Source organism: Nycticebus coucang, chromosome 12 (genome assembly GCF_027406575.1).
Source record: "Nycticebus coucang isolate mNycCou1 chromosome 12, mNycCou1.pri, whole genome shotgun sequence".
Lineage (NCBI taxonomy): Eukaryota > Metazoa > Chordata > Mammalia > Primates > Lorisidae > Nycticebus > Nycticebus coucang.
Genome location: NC_069791.1, coordinates 29,089,713 through 29,102,663, shown reverse-complemented (window position 1 = coordinate 29,102,663; position 12,951 = coordinate 29,089,713). Strand labels below are relative to the sequence as shown.

General features: G+C 43.1%; 1 protein-coding gene across 6 annotated transcripts in view; it reads right to left on the bottom strand.

Annotated features, from left to right (window-relative positions):
• The window catches only part of AMN1 (antagonist of mitotic exit network 1 homolog), a 145,535-nt gene that overhangs the window by 53,097 nt on the left and 79,487 nt on the right, over nt 1-12,951 (bottom strand). Inside the window, exon 1 of one of the 6 annotated variants that reach the window (XM_053554211.1) lies at nt 3,527-3,545. The exons of the other annotated variants lie outside the window; for them this stretch is intronic. The gene's annotated coding sequence lies outside the window, so the exon portion shown is untranslated. Of the gene's footprint in view, nt 1-3,526; nt 3,546-12,951 lie in introns of those variants that run through there. 6 annotated transcript variants of the gene reach the window in all.

The window sequence follows — 12,951 nt, the reverse complement described above, 5'->3', positions numbered from 1 at the left end:
TCTGGCTCAACAAATATTCCAAACTAGGTCATATCCTCATATGCAGATAAGCAAATCATAAAACAGCTAAACTAATAAGAAGGAATAAAAACAAATGAAGTAAGCATCCAAATGAATGAAATGAATGAAATCAAAGATCAGCAAAATAAAACCACAAAATCAGAATGAAAAGAAGAGAAAGATAATAATATAAGCTACTGAGGGGAAAAAATGGTAGAATTAAATATGTAATCCAAGAGCTGATTACTTGGGGGAAGAAATAAGATTTTAGTTAAGTTAATTAGGGAAAAAAGCAATCTTCTTGCCTCAGTTCTTCTATTTTTAGTAGAGATGGGGGTCTCGCTTTTTGCTCAGGCTGGTCTCAAACTCGTGAGGTCAAGCAGTCCATAGGCGACTATAACTTGAAAAACTACAAATTCACATACCTTTTGACCCAGCAATTCTTTTCGTGGGGGAGATGGAGTCTGACTCTATCATCCTAGCTAAACTGAAGTGAAGTCATTGTCATGATAGTTCACTGCACCCTCTAACTTTTGGGTTCAAGCAATCTTCCTACCTCGGCCTTCTGAGTAACTGGGAGTACAGGCACACACAGCCACTTGCAGCTGATTTTTTTGTAGAGATGTGGTCTCATTCTTACTTAGGTTGGTCTGAGCTCAAGAAATCCTCATAGCTCAGCCTCTCAGAGTGCTAGGATTACAGGCATGAGACAGCATGCCTGACTGTATGACCCAGCTATCTTGTTTTTTAGAATTATCCTACAAATGGATTCAAAAGTATTTGAACTGACATTTGCACAAAGTTATTTATTAAGACCTGCTTTGAAATTAAAAAAAATAAAAGGGCGGCGCCTGTGGCTCAAGGAGTAGGGCACCGGCCCCATAGGGTTCAAACCCAGCCCAGGCCAAAAACTGCAAAAAAAATAAAAATAAAAAATAAATAAATAAAACAATCATTTCTGTGTATTCAAGCATTCTTCACAGCTATAAAAGAGACTGAGGCTATTCTTTATCTACTGATACGGAAAGTATCCTAGACCTATTGTTGCGTGAAACTAATAAGGCACAGAAAAGTGGAAGCTTAACCCACTTGTGTAAAAAGGGAGAAGTGTGTGTGTATATTTGTGTATTTATCATTAAATATCTCTGGAAAAGATACATAAACTGATCAATATTGGCTTAGGGGATGTGGCTGGAATGTGGCTGGATATGGACCAACCAGGATCTGGCAGACAAAGGGAGAGAAGGTGCTGCGAAATTTACACGCACAGTGTTTTGACCAGTGAGAGAGGACACTGTGTTAGCCCCTGGCCAAGTGAACAGGTGCTATCTCAAGCAGAATACTCAAGGCCTTTTATTAGGGATTTGGGAGCATGCATATACAAAGTAAAAAAGTTAGAAACTAGGTCAGGCGCAGCTCACGCCTATAATCTTAGCACTCTGGGAGGCCAGAAGGGTGGATTGCTTGAACTCAGGAGTTCAAGACCAGCAGAAGCAAGAGTAAAACCCCATCTCTAAAAAATAGCCAGGCATTGGTGGCAGGCACCTGTATTCCTAGCTACTCGGGAGGCTAAGGCAAGAGCATCGCTTGAGCTCAAGAGTTTAAGGTTGCTGTGAGCTATGATTTCATTTCACTCTACCAAGGGTAACAAAGTGAAACTTGGTCTCAAAAAAAAAAAAAAAGAGAGAGAGAGAAAGTTACAGTTTCATGTTTCAATTAAACAGGCAGTTCTTTGTTCTGGGAAGAAAGCTATCAGGCTGAGGGACAGAGGAGCATTAAACTACAGATCAAAGAATACTTTGGGTAAGATTTCATGAGGCAAAGTTATAACCCACAGGTTAGAGATCTGTGGTTACAGGGTAGTTATCAGTTGATTTCTAGCTTTATTATACCTTGTCTCTAAGCTGCTGATCTCTATCTAGACATTTCCCAGACTACTTCTCATCTAGTCTTCTGGACATTCCAACTCCCCTTCACCACATTAAGTGTGCATTGCAGTGGAGGGGCTGACGCCCGGAGCCATTTTCCCACAGGAAACCATTTTCCTCAGGAACACCAGCCTACTGTAGCTTTCACCCACAGGGAAGGGAGCGAGGAAGCTAAGTAAACTCCGACCTAATGCGCACAATACAGGTTTATATGGCACACCTCCTGGGTGAAGGACTCAATTACAACTTGGAGGCTACCTAACAAATGCACACAATGTAACCCAATTGTATGTATCCTTATATTAGTCCAAAATAAATAAAAAGAAATAATAAACTAAGAATTTATTTACAACAGAATTTCTATAAAAATAATGATTTTTTTTTTTTTTTTGAGACAGAGTCTGACTATGTTGCCCTCCGTAGAGTGCTGTAGTGTCACAGCTAACAGCAGCCTCAAAATCTTGGGCTTAAGCAATTCTCTTGCCTCAGCCTCCCAAGTAGCTGGGACTACAGGCACCCACCACAATACCCGGCTATTTTTTTGTTGTAGTTGTCATTGTTTGGGCTGGGTTCAAACCTGCCAGCCCTGTATATGTGGCTGGCACCCTGAGCTGCTGGAGCTATAGGCACCGATCCAAAACAATGATTTTTTGAGCCTCTTTTTTTATTATTAATTCAATTACCGTGTCAAAAATTTTTTTTCTTTTTTTGAGACAGAGTCTCACTATGTCACCCTTCATAGAGTCCTGTGGCTTCACAGCTCACAGCAACCTCAAACTCTTGGGCCTTAGCCATTCTCTTGCCTCAGCCTCCCAAGTAGCTGGGACTACAGGTGCCTGCCACAACACCTGGTTATTTTTTGATTGCAGTTGTCATTGTTGTTTACTGGCCTGGGCCGGGTTTGAACCCACCAGCCTCAGTGTATGTGGCCGGCGCCATAACCACTATGCTATGGGCACTGAGCCAATTACCCTGTTAAATTACAATAAATCACATTCTTAATTTCTATACTTACCTTGTCTCAGACAGTAACAAAAATACATGACAGGCCCTGGTTAGCAGACCACGCGTTGAGTAGCTTGACTTAGATAGGTCTCTAGTATTTTCTGGTTACCAGAGCTTATTTCAGGGTGTTGTCATGACCCAGGCTGGTCCCATACACCTGAATGTTGGGACTGTAGTTGGAAATGCTAGGGCAATTATTTTCCTTTTTTCCTGACTACACTGTTTCCCTGAAAATAAGACAATGTCTTATTTTAAGGTGTGCTCCCAAAAATGCGCTAGGTCTTATTTTCAGGGGACGGCTTATCTTTCCTGTAAGTAGGTCTTATTTTCGGAGGATGTCTTATTTTCGGGGAAACAGGGTAGACACTGTCTTGGACCACCAGAGACATGGCCTGAGAATGAGTGAAGGCTGACAAAGCAGAATCAAGGGTGACAAGTGAGAAGCTGGGTGTGCTCCTGGCTGATGGGGGAAATATAAGGCCATGTGGTAAAACTGTACTTCAACCAGAATTCATCGGGTTTTCCATTGTGTGAGAAAAAGTCCCATGTGATCCAGTGACTAATTTGTACGTTTCCCCATGAACAAAGCTTACCAGTTTTTCTTCACCAGTCATCTGGGTAGGCTACCCTGTTTCCCTGCAAATAAGACAGTGTCTCATTTTAAGGTGTGCTCCCAAAGATGCGCTAGGCCTTATTTTCAGGGGACGTCTTATCTTTCCTGTAAGTAGGTCTTATTTTCGGAGGATGTCTTATTTTCGTGGAAACAGGGTATTCTCCTGGTTAATGAGACTTTGGTTCCCCACTGCCCTCAGTACAAATTATCCTTTGAAGTCTTTCACAATTGGGCCCTTTTTGCTTTTGTTACTTTCATCCTTAGAAACATATCCGATGCTTTCGTGTGACCAGGCACGCACTTTTATAAACATCTTATAAAGGTTTGCTGGTGTTCTCACTGCCTGAATCACACTTCCCCTTCACAAGCCCCTTTCTCATTCTTTTTTTTCAGTTTTTTGGCCAGGGCTGGGTTTGAACCCACCACCCTCGGTATATGGGGCCAGCGCCCTACTCCTTGAGCCACAGGCACCACCCCCCAATCCCCTTTCTAAATTAGTATGACTAGAACTCTGAGAAGGTAAGATGTTCATTACGCGTAGATGTTATTCCTGCTGATTCAAGGGCTAAGTTTGAGAGTATTCGCAGAAGGACAGATTGATGCACCCAGACACTTGATAAAAAATGAATTTAGATCCCAAAGCGCTCATTTCAGTGGGATTCTCATATGGTTATGCTACAAAAATCTCAGAAAGCATCAGGCTTAGACCAAGCATGACTTTAAGTTATTGCAAAAAGTGAATAAGCAAGAAATAAACACATATGTCTACACAAAACATGTATAAGAATGTTCCTATCAGCATTATTCATAATAGCCAAAATGTGGAAAAGAGCCAAATGCTCAATAACTAATGAATAGAAAAACAAAATGTGGTATATCCATCCAGTAGAATATTATTTAGCCATAAAAGGAAATGACATGTGATACACGCTACAACACAGATGAACCTTGAAAACATGCTAAGTGAAAGAAGTCAAATAGGTGATGTATTTAGGATTCTATTTTTATCAAATGTCCAGAATTGACAAATCTATAGAGAAAGAGAGTAGACTTAACATAGGACTGAGGGCAATGCAAATATTGAAGGGTGAAGACTCAGTAGGGTTTCTTTTTGGGGGTGATGAAAACGTTCCAAAATTGTGATGGATGCACAACATAGTTAACATGCTAAAAGCTGTTGGATTTTATTATTATGCTTTTTTTGTTACTGTTGGGGAATCATTCAGGGTACAATGAGCCAGGTTATACTCCTTGCTTTTGCTGGGCGAAGTCCCTCTATTAATAGTGTCCCACCCCTAAGAGGTGTGTCACACCCCCTTCCCTCCTTCCTTCTCTTCCCTTTCCATTCCCCCCTCCCCACCATGAACTAGCATCAATTGTCTTCATATCAGAATTGAGTACATTGGATTCTTGCTTCTCCATTCTTCTGATGCTTTACTAAGAAGAATGTATTTCAACTCCATCCAAATTAATATAAAAGATGTAAAGTCACCATCCTTTTTAGTGACTATATAGTATTCCATGGGATACATATACCACAGTTGTTAATCCATTCCTGGATTGGTGGACATTTAGGTTGTTTCTACAATTTGGCAATTGTAAATTGAGCTACCCTGTTTCCCTGAAAATAAGACAGTGTCTTATATTAATTTTTGCTCACAAAGATGCGCTGGGTCTTATTTTCAGGGGATGTCTTATTTTTCCATGAAGAATATGGTACACATTTATTGTTAAATGAAAATAAAGGAAATTTATTACCTGTATATGGTACGGTAGTACAGTAGTTGTCAACACAAACCAGACAAACTGTGAATCCTACCTTCAGTCATCATGAGGGTGGCCGTGAGCATCAGGCAGTGTCACCAGAGACAGACCAGCACTCACCACCTTCGCCACGTCCATCCGCTCTGATCCTCCTGTTCTACACGCATCTGCAAAAGTCTCCTCCTCTCTCCCGCCCGTGCTCACTGCTCACTCAGACCTCTGCTCCGCCTCCACACAGCAGTGACGTCAGGACTCCACGTCATGTCACTGGTTGCTAGACACCAGTCGGGGCAGCCCTAGCAACCAGTTTACTGTAAATTAATTGGCAGATTTTTATCCTCCAGATTTTATGCTACTGCATAATTGGAGTTATGTGCAGTGCACAGTGGTTCACACCTGTTATCTTGGCACTCTGGGAGGCTGAGGCGGGTGAATTGCTTGAGCTTAGGAGTTCAAGACCAGCCTGAGTAAGAGTGAGTCCCAGTCTCTACTAAAAATAGAAAAACTAGCTGGGCAGGATGGTGGGTGCCTGTGGTCCCAGCTACTTGGGAGGCTGAGGTGGGAGGATTGCTTAAGCCCAAGAATTTGAGGTTCCTGCAAGTTATGATGACGCCACAGCACTCTACCCGGAGTGACTGAGTGAGACTCTGTCTCTTATTTATTTATTTATGTATTTATTTATTTATTTTGAGAATAGACAACAGCTAGATTAATGTGGGTTCTACTTCTAATTTATACAATTAGAAACAGAATAATCCTGCCTACAGAGACGACCTGTAATGTATAACTCATATATTTGAATCTATTTTCATCACACACCACCCCACATGGGCAGATGTCCAGAACTTGCTTAATATATTGTTAACCTCTGAAGAGCATCACATTGTCCTAGAAGAAGCTCAAGAAGAGGCTGACTAATTGCATGAGGAAGACCCAAACCACTAAGTGAAAAGTAGAACCTCTTTAGCCATCCCAACATATGACCCCAACTGGGACTCAAACCATGGAGATGGGGGTAAGGAGGAGTCAACATTTTTGAGACTGTATCCTGACTGGGCTTAGAAAATGAGCCCCCCAAATTTAAAAGCCTGAACAAGGTTCAGGAAATAAGACGAGAAACAGATAAAAATCCATCAATCTTCCTAAAAAAAAGATTATAGAGACGTATTAGAAATATATTGATATAGATCCAGAAAGTCCAGATTAACATGGTCTTTGTTAGCCAGAGCATGCTTAGTATCCAGCAAAAGTTACAGAAGTTAGAGGGGGTTCTCACTTTGCCTGTATCTCATTTGATTGAAGTGGCTTATAAATAAGGTCTTTATAGGCTCGGGGCCTGTGGCTCAAGTGGCTAAGGCGCCAGCCACATACACCTAAACTGGCGGGTTTGAATCCAGCCCGGGCCCGCCAAACAACAATGATGGCTGCAACCAAAAAATAGCCAGGCATTGTGGCAAGTGCCTGTAGTCCCAGCTACTTGGGAGGCGGAGGCAGGAGACTCGCTTGAGCCCAGGAGTTGGAGGTTGCTGTAAGCTGTGATACCACAGCACTCTACCCAGGGCTCTGTCTCAAAAATAAATAAATAAATAAAATAATAAATAAGGTCTTTGTAATCTGAAAATAGATTAAAGAATAGCAAAAGGAAAAAAGATATGTAAAATAAAATAGGCAAAACTTTTGGCAGCAGTTCTGGCAGAAAACTCTCAGGGGTCCTCTCAATGGGGACCACTGTACACGAAAGCAAAAGGATTAAATAAAAAAATTCTCTTGCCAGGTGTGGTGGATCATGCCTGTAATCCTAGCACTCTGGGAGGGCAAGTTGGGAGGATTCCTTGAGCTCAGGAGTTTGAGACCAGCCTGAGCAAAAGTGAGGATCCCCCACCTCATTCTCTACTAAAAATAAAAAAACTAGCTGGGCATTGTGGATAGCACCTGTAGTTCCAGCTACTTTGAGGGCTGAGGCAAGAGAATCACTTGAGCCCAAGAGTTTGAAGTTGCTGTGAGCGATAACCCCATGGCACTCTACTCAGAGTGACAAAGTGAAAATCTTTTACAAAAAAAGAAAGAAAAAATTCCCTTAAAAAAGGACCAATGTGCCTATTGCAAGAAAAAGGATCATTGAGAGAAAGATTGTTCTAAGTTATAGCAAAAGAATGATAGAGAACCTGTTATTCAGTTGATGAGACTAAATAGGGAAGATATGTAATAATGTGACTGAAGGGCTCTCAGAATCCAGGGGTATCACAGTTGGTAGTTAATATCTCTTGCCAGAAGCCCTGGGTAAACCACAAAAGTGAGAGAAAAATTGGTCAATTTCCTGATCAAATTGGGACCAGACACTCAGGGTTGTTTTTTTTTTTTGAGTCAGACTCTTACTATGTTGCCCTCAGTAGAGTGCCATAGCATCACAGCTCACAGCAACCTCAAACTCCTGGGCGTAAGTGATTCTCTTGCCTTAGCCCCCCAAGTAGCTGGGACTACAGGCGCCAGCCCCAGTGCCAGGCTAGTTTTAGAGACAAGGTCTCACTCTGGCTCAGGCTGGTATCAAACCCATGAGTTCAGGCAAACCACGCACCTCAGCCTCCCAAATGCTGGAATTACAGGCGTGAGCCATTGCGCCCAGCCCAGAAACTCAGTTTTAAATCTTAAATTGAACAAGCTTACTAAAGACTCAATACTGGTAACTGGGAACCTTCTCCAAAATATTTTCTCCAGCCACTGGATTGTGCTATTCGAAATTCTTTCCTTACACACAGCTTTCTGTGCATGCCCGAGTGCCTTGTCCCATAGCTGGGTCAAGATCTTCTCTCTCAATTACCAGGCTCAAGTGACCTTTCAGAATAAATAAACTGCATATCACAGTTCCCTCAGAGCATGCCTGTGCCTTACAAGCCACTCTGCTCACTGCCTTGGCTGTCCCTCAAGAACTGCCTGCTGAAGTCCAACCTGAACTCTAGGCTACCAGACAACTTGGAAAGACACATGTAGATCCTATTCACAGCAAGATGAAACCAGGAGTTTCTCCCCCTCAACTCAAACAGTACCCATTGAAAAAGCTTCAAGCTAGGGAGGTGAAAGGTTCTGGACCCAAGGATAAAATCATTCCCATAGAATGGGCGGCGCCTGTGGCTCAGCGGGTAGGGCACCGGTCCCATATGCCGGAGGTGGTGGGTTCAAACCCAGCCCTGGCCAAATTAAAAAAAAAAAAAAAAAAAAAATCATTCCCATAGAAGTGCAAGTTCATTAAACCTTCCAAACAAGGGAATGTGGCTGATTATAGTAATTACACTTTACACATGGGGAACAGAAGGGAGGACAGCTCCAGACACCAAGAGGTGGTTTGAGTCCAAAGGCCATGCCCTATGTTGCCCCCCAAGTTTTCACAAACTGAATATTATATTCCTCAGGGAGCTTTCTCCTTTGTGATGGGTGAGAGCATTTCTGCAGGAGTTGTCTCTGACATTATGGGAGTTAGTGGAAGGAATGATTCAATATATTCCTTTTAGTTTATCCCTCCTTTCAGAAATAAACATACAAGGCAAGAATAAGGTACACAGCCATCAGTTGTGGGCTGCCAATATATGGTTGTTTTTGCTGTTGCTTCGTGAACCCAGTTCTCTTTTCTTCTCATCATGGGGTGGAATCTTAGTCTGTTTTTGTTGTTGTAACAAAATATTTAGGTCTCTCTCACCTTTTCTCCTTCATGAAAGGGACCCACTTCCAACTCTCTTTGGAAGTGCCCTAAACTTTCTGTTTGTTCTTTTTAAATAAAAATTCTATTTGTTACACCGAGGGAAAAAAAAAAATCATTCTTATAAGCGAGACGAAAGGAAGACAGAGATCCAATTCGTGCAATTAAAGTGGCTTTTATTCCACCTGGAGTGCAGGGTGGGGGGTGAGATTCCTGACTGGGAAGAAATCCACACGTGGGCCGTGGCGGACAGGGATTTAAAGGGTTAGGGCAGGCTTGGCTCCTGTAGCACAGTTATGGCGCCAGCCACATGCACTGAGGCTGGTGCGTTTGAGCTCGGCCTGGACCACCTAAACAACAATGACAACTGCAACAAAAAAAATTGCTGGGCGTTGTGGCGGGCATCTGTAGTCCCAGCTACTTGGGAGGCTGAAGTAAGAGAATCGCTGGAACCCAAGAGTCTGAGGTTGCTGTGAGCTGTGACGCCATAGCACTCTACCAAGGGCAACATAGTGAGACTGTCTCAAAATAAATAAACAAACAAATAAATAGATGGTTAGGGCAGCCAAGATTGGTGGCATCCCTATATCCTGGGAGGGACATGAGTCTGACCCTTTCTGGGTAGGCCATGAATCTGACCCTGCCTGGGTGGAGCAAGTTTATTTGGGCAGGTACACCTCATTCTATGGGAGGGTTTTCAACCCCTAGTTGTGGCCTCTTTATAGACTTCTCCACCCTTGGGGCTGTCCTTATAATACTTCTCTTTCACAATTAAGAAACTTACAACTTGGGCGGTGCCTGTGGCTCAAGGAGTAGGGCGCCAGTCCCATATGCCGGAGGTGGTGGGTTTAAATCCAGCCCCGGCCAAAAACCACCAAAAAAAAAAAAAAAAAAAAAACAGAAATTTACAACTTGGTAGCGCCCATAGCTCATATGGCTAAGGTGCTAGCCACATACACCAGAGCTGGTGGGTTCGAATTCAGCCTGGGCCTGCCAAACAATAATGACCACTCCAGCCAAAAAATAGCTGGGCATTGTGGTGGGCGCCTGTGGGAAGCTGAGGCAAGAGAATTGCTTAAGCCCAGGAGTTGGAGGTTGCTGTGAGCTGTAACCCCACGGCACTCTATCCAGGGCAATAGCTTGAGGCTTTGTCTCAAAACAAACAAACAAACAAACAAACAAACAAAAAACCCCTGAAACTTAAGAATATTGATTTGTTCATGATTTGAGACTCATACACCAAATAGTGGAAGACATTCGCCCCGTTGTACCTAATCCTTATACTCTTCTCACTGCTCTCACAATTTTGGTTGGTTTTCAATAAAAATCCTCTTCTACATACCCTTGTTGCTGAATAATAAGAACTCTTTGCTTTTAAATGAAAAGATTTGAAGACTAAAACAAAATGCCAGTTCTATTAGACTGTCCTCCCGGTGATTTAAAAACTATCTTGAGAAAAATTCTAGAGATTTAAGAAAAATAATTTTCTTTTATTTATTTATTTATTTATTTTTGAGACAGAGCCTCAAGCTGTCACCCTGGGTAGAGTGCTATCACATCACAGCTCACAGTAACCTCCAACTTCTTGGCTCAAGCGATTCTCCTGCCTCCACCTCCCAAGTAGCTGGAGGCACCCACAATGCCAGGCTATTTTTTGGTTGCAGCCGTCATTGTTGTTTGGCAGGCCGGGCTGGATTTGAACTCGCCAGCTCATGGGTATGTGGCTGGCGCCTTAGCTTCTTGAGCCGCAGGCCCCGAGTCAATAAAAATAATTTTAGAAAAAAGTAATTTTATAATATGTAGATGACATTCTAATTACACTCTAAGGGAGTCTCAAGCTGAATGGAGATAACGTGCCATAATAGTATTAAATTTCTTTCTTTCTTTTGTTTTTAATTCTTTTTGTTTTTTTGTAGAGACAGAGTCTCACTTTACCGCCTTTGGCAGAGTGCCATGATGTCACAGGACTCACAGCAACCTCTAGCTCTTGGGCTTCTACGATTCTCCTGCCTCAGCCTCCCGAGCAGCTGGGACTACAGGCATCCGCCACAACCCCTAGCTATTTTTTGGTTGCAGCTCAGCCAGGGCTGGGTTTGAACCTGCCACCTTCGGTATATGGGGCCGGTGCCCTACTCGCTGAGCCACAGGCACCACCCTAAATTTCTTAATTGATGAAAGATATAAAAGATATAAAACATTTCACTGCCCACTGTGAAATACTTGACATTTAAATTGTCTCAAGAAACTCAAACCCTCTTTCTAGACCAGAGAGAGACTATAAAATGAGTAATAGTCCCCACCAAGGTTTCCTGGTATATGGATCATGGTGAAACCTGTCCTTTTTCCCTTGGCTGGTTCACTGAAAGATCAACTCACAATTATGGTAGATTAATAAGAGAAAGGTTTATTTCCAAATACTACACGCATGGGGGTAATTGAAAGACTTGGGACAAGACCCCCACTCTGTCCTGGGCTACTGTGACCCCCAATCAACCGCAAGAGGCGACACTTGATGCAATCAGCACGAGGTTTTTTTTTTATTCAAGCATGCTGGGGCTTAGCTCGTGACTCTCTCAGGAGCAGAGGAGTTAAGCCCCGAACAGCAGATTTTACAAGCTTATAAAGGCAAAAACCACAAAGTAGGCGGGAGTAGCAGACATAGAGGGGCTTTAACCATGAAGTAGGGAGGGGGAGCAGACATAGCAGGGGCTTTAACCATAAAGTAGGAAGGGGGAGCAGACATAGCAGGGGCTTTCCAGATAAGAAGAACTCTGGTTCATTACTCAACTGTCTTAAGACAAGATTAACAGTTAAACATTTGCTTAACAGTTAAACATTTGCTTAGTCCTTTTATCTGCTTCAGCTCGGGGCTATCTACTGGAACAGTTATAAAAGGTCACATTCTCATGGTAGGGGGTGAGAGGTGGTCACATTCCTATGGCAGGGGGTGAGAGGTGGTCACATTCTCATGGTAATATTTTCTTTCATAATCACAAGAATGATTACCCAAAATCTCAGCGATGGTCAGAGACCTTTATAGATGCCCTTAGAAGGGAGGGGGAGATTGTGGAAAGCATAGGTGCAGCAAGTGGTTGCTGGGGGAGGATGTATGTAGATGTGTGGAAACATTGATTTGTAAATTAACCTGAGTGACAGGTATTGTGCTTCAAATGACCTTGGGGCCAGGCCTATTAGCATGTAATAAGAAAGACAGCAGTCCCTTTTGATTCCCAGGTTACTCAGGTTTTTTTTTTGTGTGTGTGTGTGTTGTTGTTGCAGTTGTCATTGTTGTTTAGCAGGCCCAGGCCAGGTTTGAAGCTGCTAGCCTCAGTGTATGTGGCTGGAGCCCTAACCACTGAGCAACTGCGTGGAACCAACAACTTTTTTTTTTTTTTTTTTTGTAGAGACAGAGTCTCACCTTATCGCCCTTGGTAGAGTGCTGTGGCATCACAGCTCACAGCAACCTCCAAATCCTTGGGCTTAGGCGATTCTCTTGACTCAGCCTCCCAAATAGCTGGGACTACAGGTGCCTGCCACAACGCCAGCTATTTTTTTGTTGCAGTTTGGCCGGGGCTGGGTTTGAACACAACACCCTCGGCATATGGGGCCGGCACCCTACCCGCTGAGCCACAGGCGCTGCTCCCCAGTTACTCAGGTTTTATGTAGATAGAAGAAAGGCCTCCTTCAATGCTTCCTGATCTTGCTAGCACTTAATTCAAAATGCTCTTCATTCCAAGGAGTCACACCCTAGGGCAAAATTTCCTTAGAGCCTTAATTCAATATGGCAGGGTTGTTTCAGATTTAGATTCCTAGCTGTGCCCTCATAGCCAAACCTCTCTATGAAGCCTTAATAAAAGGAAATGGCTGGGCGGCACCTGTGGCTCAGTGAGTAGGGCGCCGGCCCCATATGCCGAGGGTGGTGGGTTCAAACCCAGCCTGGCCAAACTGCA